Raw genomic sequence first — 17,422 nt, forward strand, 5'->3', positions numbered from 1 at the left:
CTTTGTTAAAAGAACCTCCTTCTCTTAGACTTACTTAGGCTACACTAGCCATTACAATTTCTTTGCTAAGAGAAACTCCTCCTCTTAGGCTTAGAGCAGATTTGTAGATAGAATTTATAGTACAAGAAATCCTCTCAAGAACTGATACAAATCAAACCTCACAATAGAGAATATATGAAATAAAGTGAAGATCAAAATCTAAGTATGAAATGTATGAGAGATGATGAGGAAACAAACAAAACACAAGTTCTGTAAAATATCAGAACAAAAGTTTTGTTTAATATTAACTCAAGCTAGGAACAAAAGCTCCTCTGAAGATGAATTATACCAGAACAAAAGTTCTGTAAATTAAGGCTCAAGCAACCCCTTTGCAGACAACATATCTAAGCATATATAGACTTTCTTGTTGCAAATAGCCGTTATGAAATCTTCTCCATGATTGGGACACATCAATACTTTTTGAAAAGAATATCGGTGCATTTGGCAGATTTCAAAGTTGGAAATATGTGTAATGCATATGTCCCTTTTAAAGACAAAATAGTTGTTAACTTCAAAACAATTTAATTTAATATAGCTAAAGAACAGCCAATATATCAGTATGCGTACAGGTGAGAAACTGCAGAAGCATTGTGTAATACCCCTAGTTTCCAAAAGGATATAAAAGGGATTTAATTAATTATTTTATTGTATTTTAGGTGCTTACGTGGCTATGTGCTTGTGTGGCTTCATGTTTATGTTTTTTGTTTTAATTGCTTATATGATTTATTTGATTTTTTTTTTTGGTGTTAAATGATGTTTGGATTAATTGTAATTATTTGTTAGGATTAAATGATTTAATTGGTTTATGATTTTATTTTATTTTATATTTTTTAAAAGGATGGATTGGGATAGTAGTAATGCACCACTGACTTGGGTTACATGGACTACTTGGATAGGATGAGTAACGGGTACAGATATATTACCCATAGATGTTGGTATATATATATATATATTTATATATATAAGTATATATATATATATATTTATGGATTTTGTACGTATTAGTATATTAAATAATTATATTAATAAGTATAGTTAGTTTATTTATACATATATATAGTATAAGTGAAATTTATATATATATATATATATATATATATATATATATATATATTTACGTACCGACTTCAAATGTATGTATATATATATATATATTTACGTACCGACTTCAAATGTATGTATTATGTTTTGTTTTTATTTTTCTTTTATTATTTTTCTTCTTTTATTATTAAACGTAGGTTATGAATAGGATTAGGGTTTGCTATAAGCCTCTATATACATATTAGGTTTGTCTGTCAAGGTTGAAAGAAACCCTATTCACGCCACTTTTTAGAGACAGAGAGTTTAAGAGAAAAACTAAGAGAGGAAGCTAGGTTTTGGCCAAGGGTTGAATGGCCGGACCAAGGAGGAAGGATAAGGGTCTGCTTGTGGAATAGAACCAGAGCAGTAGGAGGCTTGATGACAATCAGAGGTCGCCGAAAAGTCTAGGAAGAAGACGATTAAGGGTTTCAAACCGAAACCTAAAGAGACAAGTTTTTTTCTTGCTCTTTCTCTTTGACCTGTGTTCTGTGCATGCCTAGAAAGTCTCCAAGACTTAATCAGACGTTTAAGTTAATCTTGTATGCATGTTAATTCAATAATTAAACTGGATTGCGTGTTGTTAAATTGAAATTTATTTATTGTAGCAATTGTTTCATTATGTATGTTAATTGTTGTGTTGATGCATACTATTGTTTTAATGAGTTTCTAGGTTGGTTTTGGACATGGATTAGATCCTAGTAACTGTAACAGAGAAGTTCAGAAGGGTTGGAACTTGCTGGAGATGAGGCAGAAGGTTAAAAACAGGTTCAGGGCTCTCAGAGGGGGAGAGAGTTGGCTTTATGGAAGAGGGAGCTAGCTCCCTTAAGTGAAGAGCCTGCTCTAGGGGTTAGGGAGCCGGCTCCCTCATATCTAGAGCCAGCTTCAAGGTGTATAGAGCTGGCTCCATGTGTGGTTGAGCCTACTCCCAACTTTTGAGAACAGGCTCTCTTGTTTTGGTGCATACAGGTGATATTTTAGGCACTGTTTGGGTGTTTTTGGAGGTTCAGAATGGATTTGGGTTAGTTGTAGGGATTCTAAATAATTTTTTCAAGACATTTTAATGTCCTATTATGCATAATTTATATCTGTATGCTAATAGTTAGAACAATATGAAATTTTAAACAAGTTTACATATTGTTATCGGATGAGGAGAATTTAATTGCTTAAATATTATTTTAGTAATCTAATTACTATGATTGTGATCTGATTTTAATTTTGTATTGGATGCATAATACGCTTTTGGATAAAACAATGTGAAATTTTAAACAAATTTTGGATGCTGTTAACGGATATAAATGATTTAATTGCTTCATTTTATTTTAGCAATTTAACGGACTTGACATGATTTTTAAATCTTGTTTTGGATGCATAATATGATCAAATTTTTATTATGCTTATTCTAGATTTTAATTGATGAACTGCTTATTCTGTTTTATCAATTATTGGATTTGTTTTGTGGATTACAAGCACCGGTATGGGACGGTGGCATATTAGGTACGAATTAGATCAAAACGCTAATTCTTACCTATTCTAGAATAGGGAATGGATTAACTATAAAAGTTAAGTCCTACCAATATTTATGTTAGGTCACTAAACAGCTGAATGACATATTTTAGTTTTGAATAGATTTTAAATATATGATTATAGTACCGTGATATGAGTTTGAGTCTCAGAATCATGGTTAGGGTGCGTATATCACCTAGGATGGATAACTGGACATAATTGATATTCCCTGGTAGGTCTTGGTATACATGCCCACGTGATGTGCGATTTGCATATTACCTTCTATTCAAGCTAAGACAGAACTATTGGGCTAGCGAGTGTCTTATTGTGTGTATATATATACATATATAGATTACTTAGCTATTGTTGAGTTATCTAGGATATATCTGCGTATCAGGTTTATGCTTGGACTGTAGTAGAGTAGAACTTGTTTATGGGCCTGACCCACCATCATTTTTTAGGTATTCGTCAAGAGTAGGGATTGTTCGTGCTGAGCAAGGATCGTCTACTTTATTCTTCCAGACTATATTATTTAGGAGTTCTATATGTTTCAATAATCTGATGTAGACAGTTTTTGCTGTCTTTTGGTTAGTTTGGTTTTCCAAGTGTCCATATAGTATGGATTCCCGAGTTGTATAAGTTGGAGGATTATTTGTATCAGAAGAATTTATTAATAAAAATTTATTCTGAGATTTTATTAATGGATTATCATTTTAGTTTCTTTCAGTCATTTATTTATTCCTGTTATCTATTTTGTACTTTGTGTTCGATTATTATAATTTGTTTCTGATATCCCTGGGTGTTTCGGGCGTAGGCCTGGCCAACCCGCATCCAGAGATTTGGGGGTATTAGAGTTGGTATCAGAGCACTCCAGGTTCAATTTTCCTTAGGAGTGTCTTTCGTTATATGACTTTCGCGTTGCGTCTCTTAAAACTTAGAGCCCATATTAGGATTCGTAGTACTCTATCTACGATTCGTTAGGAGGAGTTGATGTCAATTATTTTCTATAGTTACAGAATGGTTGACAGTAGGAAAAGGATAGGGTCTAGGGTGAAAGCGATAGAGACCCAAATGAGTAAAGGCGTACGTTATCGAGTTCTTTGCCAAAAGAAGAACTTGGGATGGAATGTTTAGTTCCGGGGTTGGCCTTACTTAGAAAGTATAAGCCAAGGAAGGATTAAGGTGTATGTGTTAGGTCACCGCATATCGGGACCAACATAACTTCAGTTGATCTCAAAAAAGAGACAAGCGAAGAGTAGGGGTCCGAAAAGGATCCTAAGGGAGGAGATTTCAGCATATCTAAGATAGAGGATATTAAATCTTGAAGATGAATGATCGCACGAGGGTGATTTTATTCACTAGTAGTATAGTAAATGATACTAGTAGAGTTGGTGTGGATCAATTTACATATAGTTAAACTTGCGTATCATCTCTAAAAGAGGTAGATAAAAAAGTACTCTTTAGGGGTTTAGGGATCGGATGGAGTTCTTATCAGAACAAAATACATAATTTTATATCACGTTCAGGAAAGTATGGGGATTATGTTATGACGTTCTAAGTTGCTTTATAAAGCCACGTTAGACGGTTTGCATTCTGAGTATAAGGAGGATGAGGGATTAAGCCCTTGGTATTTGCTTAGGCAAATGAATGTTGTTTTTCAACTATGTTTAAAGGATATGTTTCAAGGTCAGATAATTATCTACGAAACTATAAAAGGAAATTTTTTGTGAAACAATTTTTGCAAGTTGATTTCAGAGGAGACTTTCTTTTCTGGATAAAACGATGTCTTAAAAAGGATTATGTTTTGTGTTATTATATTTTATCATACAGGTTTTCTTTTTTTTGTTAATTATGCAGGATTTGATATGTGGTTTAGTTGGGGACACAAGTGTGTGATCAGCCGACTACTGTTTTTAACAACATGGACTAATAACGCTATATTATGCTAGGATTGTGAGTATGTGGTAATAGGATTTGGGTAAATATACATAAATCTAGCCAATCTATTGAACCTGGACATGCGTCATTATAGTATGTTTTCAGGATGGGATAATTAAACCATCAATACGAGTCAAATAATCTAGAACAATTAATTTGATATATTTTACATTAGGTATAGATTCGTATAATATTACAATGCCATGATAATGGTGGTTGTTAATATTTCGGTATCCGTGAGGTTGTGGTAAATAAAAACCACTGCAACGTCGCGATGGTTTATTAGAGGTGTCAGAGTTGCAGAACATTTTCTTGGAAATTCCAGACGTTGTCACCAAGTCTAAAGGAGGATTTAGTATTGTTTTGGATACTTATTAAAATGACTTGTTTGGAAGGTGGAAAAAGTTCCATATTCTTTTGAAGTTAGACAAGAAGTATAATAGACACTCATATGTGTTAAAGAATTAGGGTGTGTCAAAGACATACAGGTTAGACCGAACACTTATATAAGGAAGAGGTGCACACTATGTGTGGAAAAGTCATAGCTAGTTGACTTTCAATGAATAGAATTACCAGGTGATTTTCTTTATCGGTAAGTTTATCACGGATCAATGGTGCATGGATTAAGTTGTAGAGTTCGCTTTTAACGATACTCCAATTTAAACATTGGGTGCAGATGACAGCTATTGGTACCAGACTAATGGTACTTTCTGTAGACAAATTGGAGGGAGGATGTAAGGATTGAGGTTCATAACTCTTAATAATTTATTTATTCTGGTGGAAATATGATGTTTCACGGTATGAAGCAGATGTTTGGAGGACAGGCAGAAGGAGGGACATAGTGATTTTGTCTCAAAGTCTAATATCTATTAGATAATCAAGATGGACCATTAGAGATCGCTAGATCCTTGCAGTCATTTCCTATACTGAAGTGGAAATGATAGAGCATTTTTCACAGATTTAGTTGAGAGATTGCCGATTTTACATAAGGATCAGGATTCTGGTTAGGACATTGGTTAACGATTAAATTAAATCAATTTCATTTTATCTATTTTGAACTGGTAAGATATTAGTTCATACAAATATAATGGATCACGAGACGGCTTAGATGGATAGAAGTGGTAATTCACACTTTGCATTAAGTTCCGTCTAGTGGAAGTAAATATGGAAGTGGACGCTCTCATTTGGTTAGTTTGGTTTTCCAGGGGTCCACATAGTATGGGTTCCCGAGTTGTATAAGTTGGAGGATTATTTGTATCAGAAGAATTTATTAATGAAACACCTGTTAGAAAGGTGGAAAATTGATAAACGGATATCATTGGAGCTCTTTGCCACTTCTTATTAAGAGAAGGACTAATCAGGATTAGATGGTCGGTAGGAATTATCGATATTGAATTGGTTTAATTCCGTATAGGTTAAAGAAGGGTGGATTGAACAGGTTCACTTACGGACATTGTTCGAGTAGGGTTCACTTTAGGGCTTCATATCAGTTCTACATCGCACTGATAGTAGTGTTATAGCATGTGGATGTCCATTATAATGGATGAAAATTACTATGTAGAAGAAGCTTTATGAGGATTTTGGAGCAGCAATTGTGCTTCATATCTCTAGACGGAGGATTTGATCGAGAACATAAAATTTGATCATAGAGGATATGCTTGGGATATATACCCTAGGTTTTCATGGATAATTGGAAATGTTTAATTCGCTTTTCAAATTTTTGTCTGTCAGATTGTTGGCATAAGGAGGTTGGTATGACAATATTTGAGGTTTTGTATATTATATAGTGCAAACCTCTTACTTGTTTGTTTGAAATGGAAGCAAGGGTTGTACAATAAGACCTTAACTTCATTTAAGGATATATCAGAGGGAAATACTCTCCTTTGTAATGGATTACGCGCGGTTTGGGGGCGGCAGTACGATTTTGTAAATAGTTGAACTCGTCCACTAAAGTTTTCTATTAGGAATCGGTTGTTTGGGATGTCTTACATATAGGAAGCAATGTGCATTTTAAAGGAAGGTTAGTTTTTATGTATTAAATTGACTTTTCACAGATGGTGTTTATTAATTGAGGTAGTAGCCTACAGCTTAGCGTTACCAACTAGTTAGCACTGGATGCATAGGAATTTTGTGCGTATATTCTATGGAACTTGGAGGATTAGGGATCGTTACCCTTAACTAAATATTGGGTAAGATTGGGTCATTGTTAGATACAACCTAAGAGTTGTACATTTATGGTGTTTCTTAAATATAGGAACCTTGTATATTGTTAGATGCGTTGGAATTTGGTGGAGCCCATACAAAGAAGCCGTGCCCACACAAGAACGGAAATGAATTTTAAAAGACAATAATTCAGAGTTTCGTGAATTCCGAGGATGAATTCCTTTTGTTAGGGGGGAAGAATGTAATACCCCTAATTTCCAAAAGGATATAAAAGGGATTTAATTATTTATTTTATTGTATTTTAGGTGTTTACGTGGCTATGTGCTTATGTGGCTTCATGTTTATGTTTTTTGTTTTAATTGCTTATATGATTTATTTAATTTTTTTTTGGTGTTAAATGATGTGTGGATTAATTGTAATTATTTGTTAGGATTAAATTATTTAATTGATTTATGATTTTATTTTATTTTATATTTTTTTAAAGGGATAGTAGTAATTGACCACTCACTTGGGTCACATGGACTACTTAGATAGGATGAGTAACGAGTACGGATATATTACCCATGGATGTTGGTACATATATATATGGGTATATATATATATATATATATTTATGAATTTTGTACTTATTAGTATATTAAATAATTATATTAATAAGTATAGTTAGTTTATTTATATATATATATATATATATACGTACCGACTTCAAGTGTATATATTATGTTTTGTTTTTATTTTTCTTTTATTATTTTTCTTTTTTTAGGATTAGGGTTTGCTATAAGCCTATATATACATATTAGGTTTGTCTGTTAAGGGTTGGAAGAAACCCTATTCACCCCACATTTTAGAGACAGAGAGTTTGAGAGAAAAACTGAGGGAGGAAGCTAGGGTTTTGGCCAAGGGTTGAAAGGCCAGACCAAGGAGGAAGGATGAGGGTCTGCTTGTGGAATAAAACCAGAGCAGTAGGAGGCTTGATGACAATCAGAGGTCACCGGAAAGTCTAGGAAGAAGACGATTAAGGGTTTCAAACCGAAACCTTAAGAAATAAGTTCTATTTTTTTCTCTTTCTCTTTAACCTGTGTTCTGTGCATGCCTAGAGAGTCTCCAGGACTTAATCGGACGTTTAAGTTAATCTTGTATGCATGTTAATTCAATGATTAAATTGGATTGCATGTTGTTAAATTGAAATTTATTTATTGTAGTAGTTGTTTCATTATGTATGTTAATTGTTGAGTTGATGCATACTATTATTTTAATGAGTTTCTGGGTTAGTTTTGGACATGGATTAGATCATAGTAACTGTAACAGAGAAGTTCACAAGGGTTGAAACTTGCCAGAGATGAGGCAGAAGGTTAAAAACAGGTCCAGGGCTCTCAAAGGGTAAATAGTCGGCTCCATGGAAGAGGGAACCGGCTTCCTCAAGTGAAGAGCCGGCTCCAGGGCTTAAGGAGCTGGCTCCCTCATATCTAAAGCCGGCTCCAAGGTGTATAGAGACGGCTCCATGTGTGGTTAAGCCTGCTCCCAACTTTTGAGAGCAGGCTCTCTTATTTTGGTGCGTACAAGTGATATTTTAAGCATTGTTTGGGTATTTTTGGAGTTCTAGAATGGATTTGGGTTAGTTGTAGGGATTCTAAATAATTTTTTCAAGACATTTTAATATCCTATTATGCATAATTTATATCTGTATGCTAATAGTTAGAACAATATGAAATTTTAAACAAGTTTACATATTGTTATCGGATAAGGAAAATTTAATTGCTTAAATATTATTTTAGCAATCTAATGACTTTGATTATGATCTAATTTCAATTTTTGTATTGAATGCATAATACGCTTTTGGACAGAACAATGCGAAATTTTAAACAAATTTTGCATGGTATTAACGGATATAAATGATTTAATTGCTTCATTTTATTTTAGCAATTTAATGGACTTGACATGATTTTTAAATCTTGTTTTGGATGCATAATATGATCAGATTTTTATTATGCTTATTCTGGATTTTAATTGATGAACTGCTTATTCTATTTTGTCAATTATTGGATTTGTTTTGTCGATTACATGCATCGGTATGGGACGGTGGCATATTAGGTACGGATTAGATGTGCGATTTGTGGATTACATGCACCGGTATACATACCCACGTGATGTGCGATTTGTATGTTACATTCTATTCAGGCTGAGACATAACTATTGGGCTAGCAAGCGTCCTATATTGTGTATATATATACATATATGGATTATTCAGTTATTGTTGAGTTATCTAGGATGTATCTACGTATCAGGTCTCTGCTTGGACTGTAGTAGAATAGAACTTGTTTGTAGGCCTGACCCGCCATCATTTTTCAAGTATTCGTCAGGAGTAAGGATTGTTCGTGCTGAGCAGGAATCGTCTACTTCATTCTTCCGGACTATGTTATTTAGAAGTTTCTGTATGTTTTAATTTTCTGATGTAGACAGTTTTTGCTGTCTTTTGGTTAGTTTGGTTTTCCAGGGGTCCACATAGTATAAGTTCCCGAGTTGTATAAGTTAGAGGATTATTTGTATCAGAAGAATTTATTAATGAAAATTTATTCTGAGGTTTTATTAATGAATTATCATTTTAGTTTCTTTCAGTCATTTATTTATTCTTGTTATCTATTTTGTACTCTGTGTTCGATTATTACCATTTGTTTTTGATATCTCCAGGTGTTTTAGGCATGGGTCTGGGCAACCCGCATCCGAAGATCCAGGGGTATCACACATTGACTGAAGAAAAAATAAATCAGTAGCAACTTTAGTTGACTACCACAAATTAAAATCAGAACTGTTTAGGGTCTAGACACATATAATTAGACATGAACAAAAATGCAGAAAGATTAGTAGCAACATTTGTTGACAACCAAAAAATCAGAACTTAAAATCAGAATTGTTTGTTGTCTGCAATAGGCTTCGTTGTTGACAACTAGAAAATAAGAACTGTTTATGGTCTGCAATAGGCTTCTGCACAGGACTTTTGCACACACCTTATTTGGATTGAAAACATTAAAGTAAACGACTTTAAAGTATTTATATGTCCGTTTACTTTAAGTTTACAATGTAAATAAGGAAGTACCCCCCATTTGGATTTAATAAACAAAACATAAAAAAATTAAAATTCAACTAAATCAAAATGTAGAAATTCAGTTTTAATACATTGGATTTCTGACCGTTTTAGTAAAAATGATTCTTATGTAGACCAATGTAGAGTTGGTCATAAATTATGATAAAATCAATTTAGGCTATTTGAAGTATAAGGAGTTATTACCGGAAAAAATTATTTTGAAATAACCATTATTTCAAAAATTCATTTTTCACATTTAGCCAAAAATACAGTTTTTCATGACACGCATTCTAGGGTCCTAATATTCGTTACCAACTCATGGTAATAAAGGCTTCATGTGCCTTAATCTTTAATCAATATGAATCATGTGATTGATGTGCATGGTCTTAGCATTTCTAATACAAGTGATGAGTTCTTTTAAAGCTTAAAAAAGCTTGAATGTATATGAATGAAGTGCATAGTTTATTACTAATGGATATATGAATAATAAATGATATGCATGGTCCTATAGAGATGAGTTTCAAATGAATTCATAAATACCTTAACAATGAATCCTAGACACTCACTAACCTATCTTAGAGTTGCTTTCTTGCTCGTTGTAATCCAAGCTATCTTTCCTTGCAACTTCAAGTCTTCTTTGTATCCATTTCTTTCCTTTATGTGATCTTGAGTAATGGAATACTTGGAATGATCTTTATGATCTTCATTGAGGTTTTTCTTTGAATGTAAATCATTTATAACACTCAATGTGAATATTAGTCCTTAAACACCATTAATGGCTTGTTATCATCAAAACACATAGATTGTCCTTGGATAGAATCCCTATAGTCAACACATACTTATCTCTATTCCATGTTATCCCTCAAATCACAAGCAAACTTTTCAAATTTTGATCCCCGAAGTAATTTTTTTTCTTTTCTGGTATGCTTTATTTTCATTCATCACTCATTTTTTCAAACAGGGTACTGTGCAATGTTGAGGTCTATTAAGCTTTTTGAATTACTCATGTAACGAGTTTTCAACCAATGACCCCCAAACCAGATGGTTTTAGAGCATTAGGTGTCAAGACACCCCTACGAACCTAATTGCTCAAGTACTCTAGGCAACCTAAATCACTCATGTAGCAAACTTTCAGCTAATAACTCCCAAACCAGTTAGTTTTAGGGCACTAGGTGTTGAACACCCCTAAGGACTTAATTATTCTCATCTACTTCAGCATCAAACTTCTATGTTTGACAGAATGATGGTTGAGATTCGATATCTCAAACTACAGATGAATCAGATGAGAGGACAGCATTCAGGAGTTCCAGGTGAGGATGTTTACAGGCCTACACCTCCAGATCCGTCTTTGAGAGATGAGGATGAGGATATTTATTCAAATAGGGATGAGGATAAGGAAGATGATGAGGATAGTGGAAAAGACTAAAGATGATGTTTTTTTGACATAGTGGTTGGAAAGATAATGATGCTGACTTTTGTGTTTATTTATTATGCATCATGACATCATACTTTTGATAACATGGTCATTATTTTTGGATATTCTTGGTATATGTTTTAATGACATGTTTGAATGTTATTTCTGCTTCTCTTATTTGTCTCTATACTTTGTCAATTTGTTACAAAAAGGGGGAGAGCAAATGTGATGTTAAGGGGATGATAAATTTTTTTTTTGGATATTTACTTAAGGGGGAGTTTTTATAAATTTTTATTTATTAAACTTTAATGATAGTTGTTACTTGATATTGTGCAGGATTTTAGGTCAAGCCGTATATCCAAGAAGAGAAGAGAACAAAGTTATTCTGTGTTTTACCTTTAAAAAAAATTGTAATTTACTTTTCTGCTTTGAATAGATTGTTCAAATTGTTTTTAGAGTTTGTCACGAAATTGCCAATGGGGGAGATTGTGAGATATTATTTTGTATTTGGCAATTATCGTAAACAAAACAAGTCCAAGTTGAGTTGTAATTCCAGTTACTTATAATGCAAGTTATCAAGATCGATAGCAACTACGGAATTGGAAAGTTCATTTGAAGAAAAATGTAAGAACAACACATTAGGAAGGATTCTAAACCAGTTAGGACACATTCTACACTTACTATATTTTTCAAAATTTCCTGTAGAGTGTTTTTAGGCTGATTGAACCAAGGTATCAAGTTCTAGACAACTTGAACCGATTCAGCCCCTCTGAACCGGTTCAAGAACTTAAGCTAGCTTTGAAAATTCTTACTGCCAAACTTGAACCGGTTCAACCCCTCTAAACCGGTTCAAGGTGTCCTGATCAGATTCCAACTGATAGTTTCCTTATCCTGATTTGTTTCTAAGTTATTCTAGAATTATGCTAAGTCCTATGCATGATGTTTTCCATATTTTCAGAGGGACTAGGACATTCTAAGCTCTATATAGACCTTGTCATACACATAGGTTTAGGTACGGCTTTGTATTATCAGTTTATTATTCTTAGAAAGCCTTAGGAAGATTTTTGTCTTAGAAATTCTTAGAGAATTTTCTGTTTGTCTTTCTAGAACACATGCACATAAACACGTAGTGAGTTTAGAGTTATGGTGTTCGAATCCTGGTCGTGATTATACAGTTGTATCTACATCGATTAAACAAAAGCAGATCTACTTCTACATTAAATCCAGAAGTTGAAGAACAGAAGTAAAAACGATCACACTTTAAAAGGGTTAGAGCATTCGAGGAATGCTGTCTAATCTACCTACTACTCTTCTACAAAGATCGAGCATAAGCCTGAGGTCAAGTTGCTGTTGGACGAGGACTCGCAAAGTTAGAGGATTGTCAGCAATTGGTGTTTGGTAGAACGATAGGTTATAAGCCAGAGTCAAAGTTCAGTGTACTATTTTCAAGCATAGTGGATCGGTTTACTTTGGACTGCACAGTCTACAAGATTTTTCCCACGCAAATAGTTGACGTATTTTATTAACTGGGGTTTCCTCACTAAAATCCTGGTGTCATTTCTAACTTTACTTTGCTTTATTTTATATTGCATGATATTAATTTATTAATTGCTAAAATAAAGAAAGTTAGAAAAACACAAATCTGTTTTAAAATAATCAAAACTTTCTAAATATTCCGCTACGTACGACTCACAACACTCAATGAACTAAAATGAGCTGGGTACATAGTAAATCATCTCTTTTGGAGACGTGGAGTGGTTTACTTAACCAGGGTAAAATATTCATCTTTTTTTGCATGGCCATATATGAGACCAAAATATTTAAATATATGCATATATGCATGTGCGTGTGTATAAATATATGTTGGTGTAATCAGATATAAATTAATTAATGAACTAGCATTAATCAGATATAAATTAATTAATTAATTAAAATAGCATTCATACATGTCTTACAAAACTATTGTTTTGGAGAGCTTGTTCATGGCAATGGCCATCTGGCCCATATAGTTGCATTGTAGGAGGATTGCTCAGTGGGTCAGAAACAATTATTTTGGAGAGAGAATGATTCAGAGTTCTAAGCCCTTGATATAGAGCTTTTTTCGCCTTTTGTGTTAACTATTATAATCCATACATACTTAACAATTACTCCTTTGTCAATGGCTCTAGCTACTTGATTCACGACAATTCAGATCCTTAGTATAAATGTCAATGTAGACGGAGACCTCTTTGGCATTGTACCTAAGCCTTGTGAGAGTGCAATAATAAAATTGGTGAAAATATCAGGAATTTCTTGATTAGAATTTATTTGGGGGACTAATACACGTTCCTACCGACGGCGCCAACTGTTGATATAAAAATTCACACGGTACAGAGCTAAGGGCCATTCCTGTAAGACAAGAAAAGTGATGAACGGCGTGGTGCCAGCTAGGTGTACTCCGACGATTAAGTTAGTACTTGACGATTGAATATCTAAAAAATGATTAAATATGAGATTTTTTGCTTGCCTTTTTAGGTTGACGGATGACTTATTTTATAAAAGCATTAATTGTAATAGTCTTCTGTCATCAAACAAATTTATTTTCCTTATCCATTACGGATTGTAAGAGTCATTGGAAAGAGTAGTAGTTGTTATTTCTATCTCTTTAAGTTTATCCCTACCCTTTGAGTCTCTCATTTGGAATTCTTATCTAGTCAAATATTTCGTATCACTAATACTACCACTAATAATAATAATATAGTAATAGGAAATACTAGAATTTAATAAAAGAAAATCTAATAGAGAAAGAAATATATAATTTATTTCAATAAATACATAACAATAATTCTATATCAAAATATAACAATAAAATCATAAACTAAGAATTCTATAAACAAATTTAATTATTACAATTTATTTTATTTTTTATGTTATTCATTTTAATAAATATTATATTCTTGTAATATATATAGATAGTAAATAAATATACAAAATATTCTTATATACATTTTTTTATTCTTGTATAATTTTTTTACTTTATAGTTATATACATACTTTCGTAACAACAATGGTAAGAGAGATTAGATTTTGATCGTAACAACAATGCTAAGAGAGAGCGTCGACCCAGAGTTGAGAGTGAGTTTGAGTTATATATCCAAACATAAGAGTTAAAAAAAAAAAAAAAAAAAAAAAAAAAAAAGAAAAATTAAAAATTAATGTTAACTCAAGAAGATATGATATTTCTTTTTTTTTTTTTTGAATGGTAGATATGATATTTCTTGGCATCAGCTAACTATGTTATAATGAATGTTCTAGGGTGCTGGTGAAATGGTCCGAATAGGGAAATGGTTATTATCATACATGTTTTTCAACAAGGCACTAAATTTTTTTTTTATTATTATCATAGTCGCGATTTTTCCTTTTTTAAAATTATATAGACCAACGTCAGTGAATATATTAGAACAGTTCAGTAGTAATCTAGTGTATTAACATCATGCACATAATATTTTAAGAGTAACTAACTAGAATGATTTGTAGGAACACATGTATAAGAATCGGATGCTCTTAATGAATTATCATTATCATAATGTAAGTCATATAATTCTTTTAAATGGGTGTCATTCTCGTGCTTTGTGCGCTTTCGTTATTGTTCCTTCCCACTTAATTTAATTTTTTACTACTTTCATGCTCCCGCCTTCACACTTGCTCCCGCACCCGCTTTATGATATCACCTTTACTTTTAGAGTGAAAGAAAGAGAGCACTAATCTCTGCGACAGCATTGTAGGTTGTGAGTTTTTTGTTAGAACCAAAAAATAATAATATAAAAAGAAGGCAAACAAAAAATAAATAAATAATGAACTACCACATTGGTAATTCAAATTGGTAATTTCAAAAGACAGTTTGAAGGTTACATCATGTTCTTAGCAATTGTAAGACAACCCATTTGATTGGATCCACCAACTCTGTCTTTCTGAGACTTTCTGATTAATGCTCCCGGTTTCAACTTTTAATCACCTCCCATTGATTTAAACTGGTCCCACAAGAATTTAGACCCACCTGCAAGTAGTAGAGGCTTATCGGTCAGAAACAGAAAATGGAAACTATAACCAATGAATTATTGAGAAAGGAACAAAATATATATATATATATATATATATATATATATATATATATATATATATATATACACACACTATTATTAAAAGTACAACGAGTTTTAAACTTTTAGTCCAATAATGTGTTTCAATATCATATTCTTTAATTAGATAAGAAAATATATAGAGAAAATATATAATTTAGTCTTTCTAATGACAAGAAAATATATAAATAAAATAAATAAATAATTTACTCTCTCTAATTAGATAAGAAAATATATAAAAGAAATATATAAGTCTTAATAGAGTTTGTAAAAGAGTTTCTATAAAACTCTGATACAAATTACTTATTTATTATGAATTTTTAATATTTTAATTAATATAAGGGATTTGGAAGAGTTTTTATAAAACTCAAATAATTTTTTTTTTTTTTTTTTTTTTTAAAAAAAAAATTTCTATAAAACTCTATCACAAATTACCTAATTAGAAAATGAAACACTTTAATATATAATATTTAATATATTTCTTGTCTTTCTAATTAGACAAGGAAATATATAAAGAAAATAAATAATTTAGTCTTTCAAAAAGTTTCTATAAAACTCTATCACAAATTACTTAATTAGAAATAAAATCTAATTAGAAAATGAAACAGTTCAATATATAATATTTAATATATTTTCTTACATTTCTAATTAGACAAGAAAATATATAAAGGAAATATAAAAAGGAAATATATATAAAAAATAAATAATTTAGTTTTTCTAATTAGACAAGAAAATATATAAAAAATATATATATAGTAACACTTTAATATATATTATTTAATATATTTTCAAATCTTAAAGTTCCATAAAACTCTATCACAAAATACCTAATTAGAAGAAAAAAAAAAAAAAAAAAAAAAAAAAAAAAAAAAAAAAAAAAAAAAGGAAATATTTTAATATATAAAATTTAATTATATAAAATGAAAGGTGATTTGGGAAGAGAATATTTAATATTAAAATATTAAAAAAAGAATACTTAGGTCCTCAATAGTGATGATGTATATTGTCCTGATGTGAACCAATAATAAATGGATACCTCTTATTTAATTATTAAATTAAGGATGGTGAGATAGTGTATATACACCACCATCTCTCATTTAGTAATGAAAGAAAATATGTTCATTTTTTTATTGGTCCACATTCTTCAAAAAATTATTTGCCACGCAGAGAAACGTAATTCCTTTTCTAACTTTCAATTTAACACAAATTATATTTACAAATAAATTCTTAAACAACTAAAAGTTACCGTCCTATTTCCCCTAAAACCAAATCCCTCCTATCCTGTGTATAAATTTTAATTTTTCAATATATGTTCTCCTATGTTGTGTGAATATTTTAATTTTTTAATATTTGTTTCTTGTATAAATTTTGTAATTTTAATGTTAAAAGAATTTACTCTATGATAGTCTTGTATACTTTATTAACCTTTCTTATCTATCAATATTTCTGTGTGTTCATTGTCTAGATTTTGGAATTGTAATGCCAAATTTTTATTATTATTAATCATGCAACTCATGTAACACGAGATTACACAAGCAGAGATCATTTCTTTGAAAAAACGATTCTCATCCTACAATCACAATATATAGTACAATGATACACTATATAAAAATTCAAATTATATTAATAATTCACCTATAAATATATATTTGTTTAAGCACGAGTATTTTTTTTTCTTTTTCTAGATTGAACAAGTTGAAGTTGGTAATCTTCACAGAGGTGAGTAGCAATTATTATGAAAATCTTATTGAATCATTGTAGTGTTTTATTTTATTTTAAATCATTATAGTGTTTTATTTTTAATTAGAGAAGAAAATATATAGATATAAATAAATCTAACTAGAGAAAGAAATTGTAGCGACCCGAGTTTTTCAACCCAGTTCGTTAGTGATGAACCGAAAGTTAACCCGATAACGAGTTCGAAATGCGGAAGCAAAAGATAGAACTAAAGTCTATAGAGATATAGACCATCTCTAAGACACCAATGTGACCTTCTAAGAAGTCACGGAATTCAAGGAGAACGAAAACGAAAACAAAGGTCGAAATGGACAAACACCATGAACCAAGGGCAAATTGGTCAACTCA

Source organism: Cornus florida, unplaced genomic scaffold (genome assembly GCF_030987335.1).
Source record: "Cornus florida cultivar Cherokee Brave unplaced genomic scaffold, ASM3098733v1 CherokeeBrave_3.0.0_Hap2_Chr04, whole genome shotgun sequence".
Classification (NCBI taxonomy): domain Eukaryota; kingdom Viridiplantae; phylum Streptophyta; class Magnoliopsida; order Cornales; family Cornaceae; genus Cornus; species Cornus florida.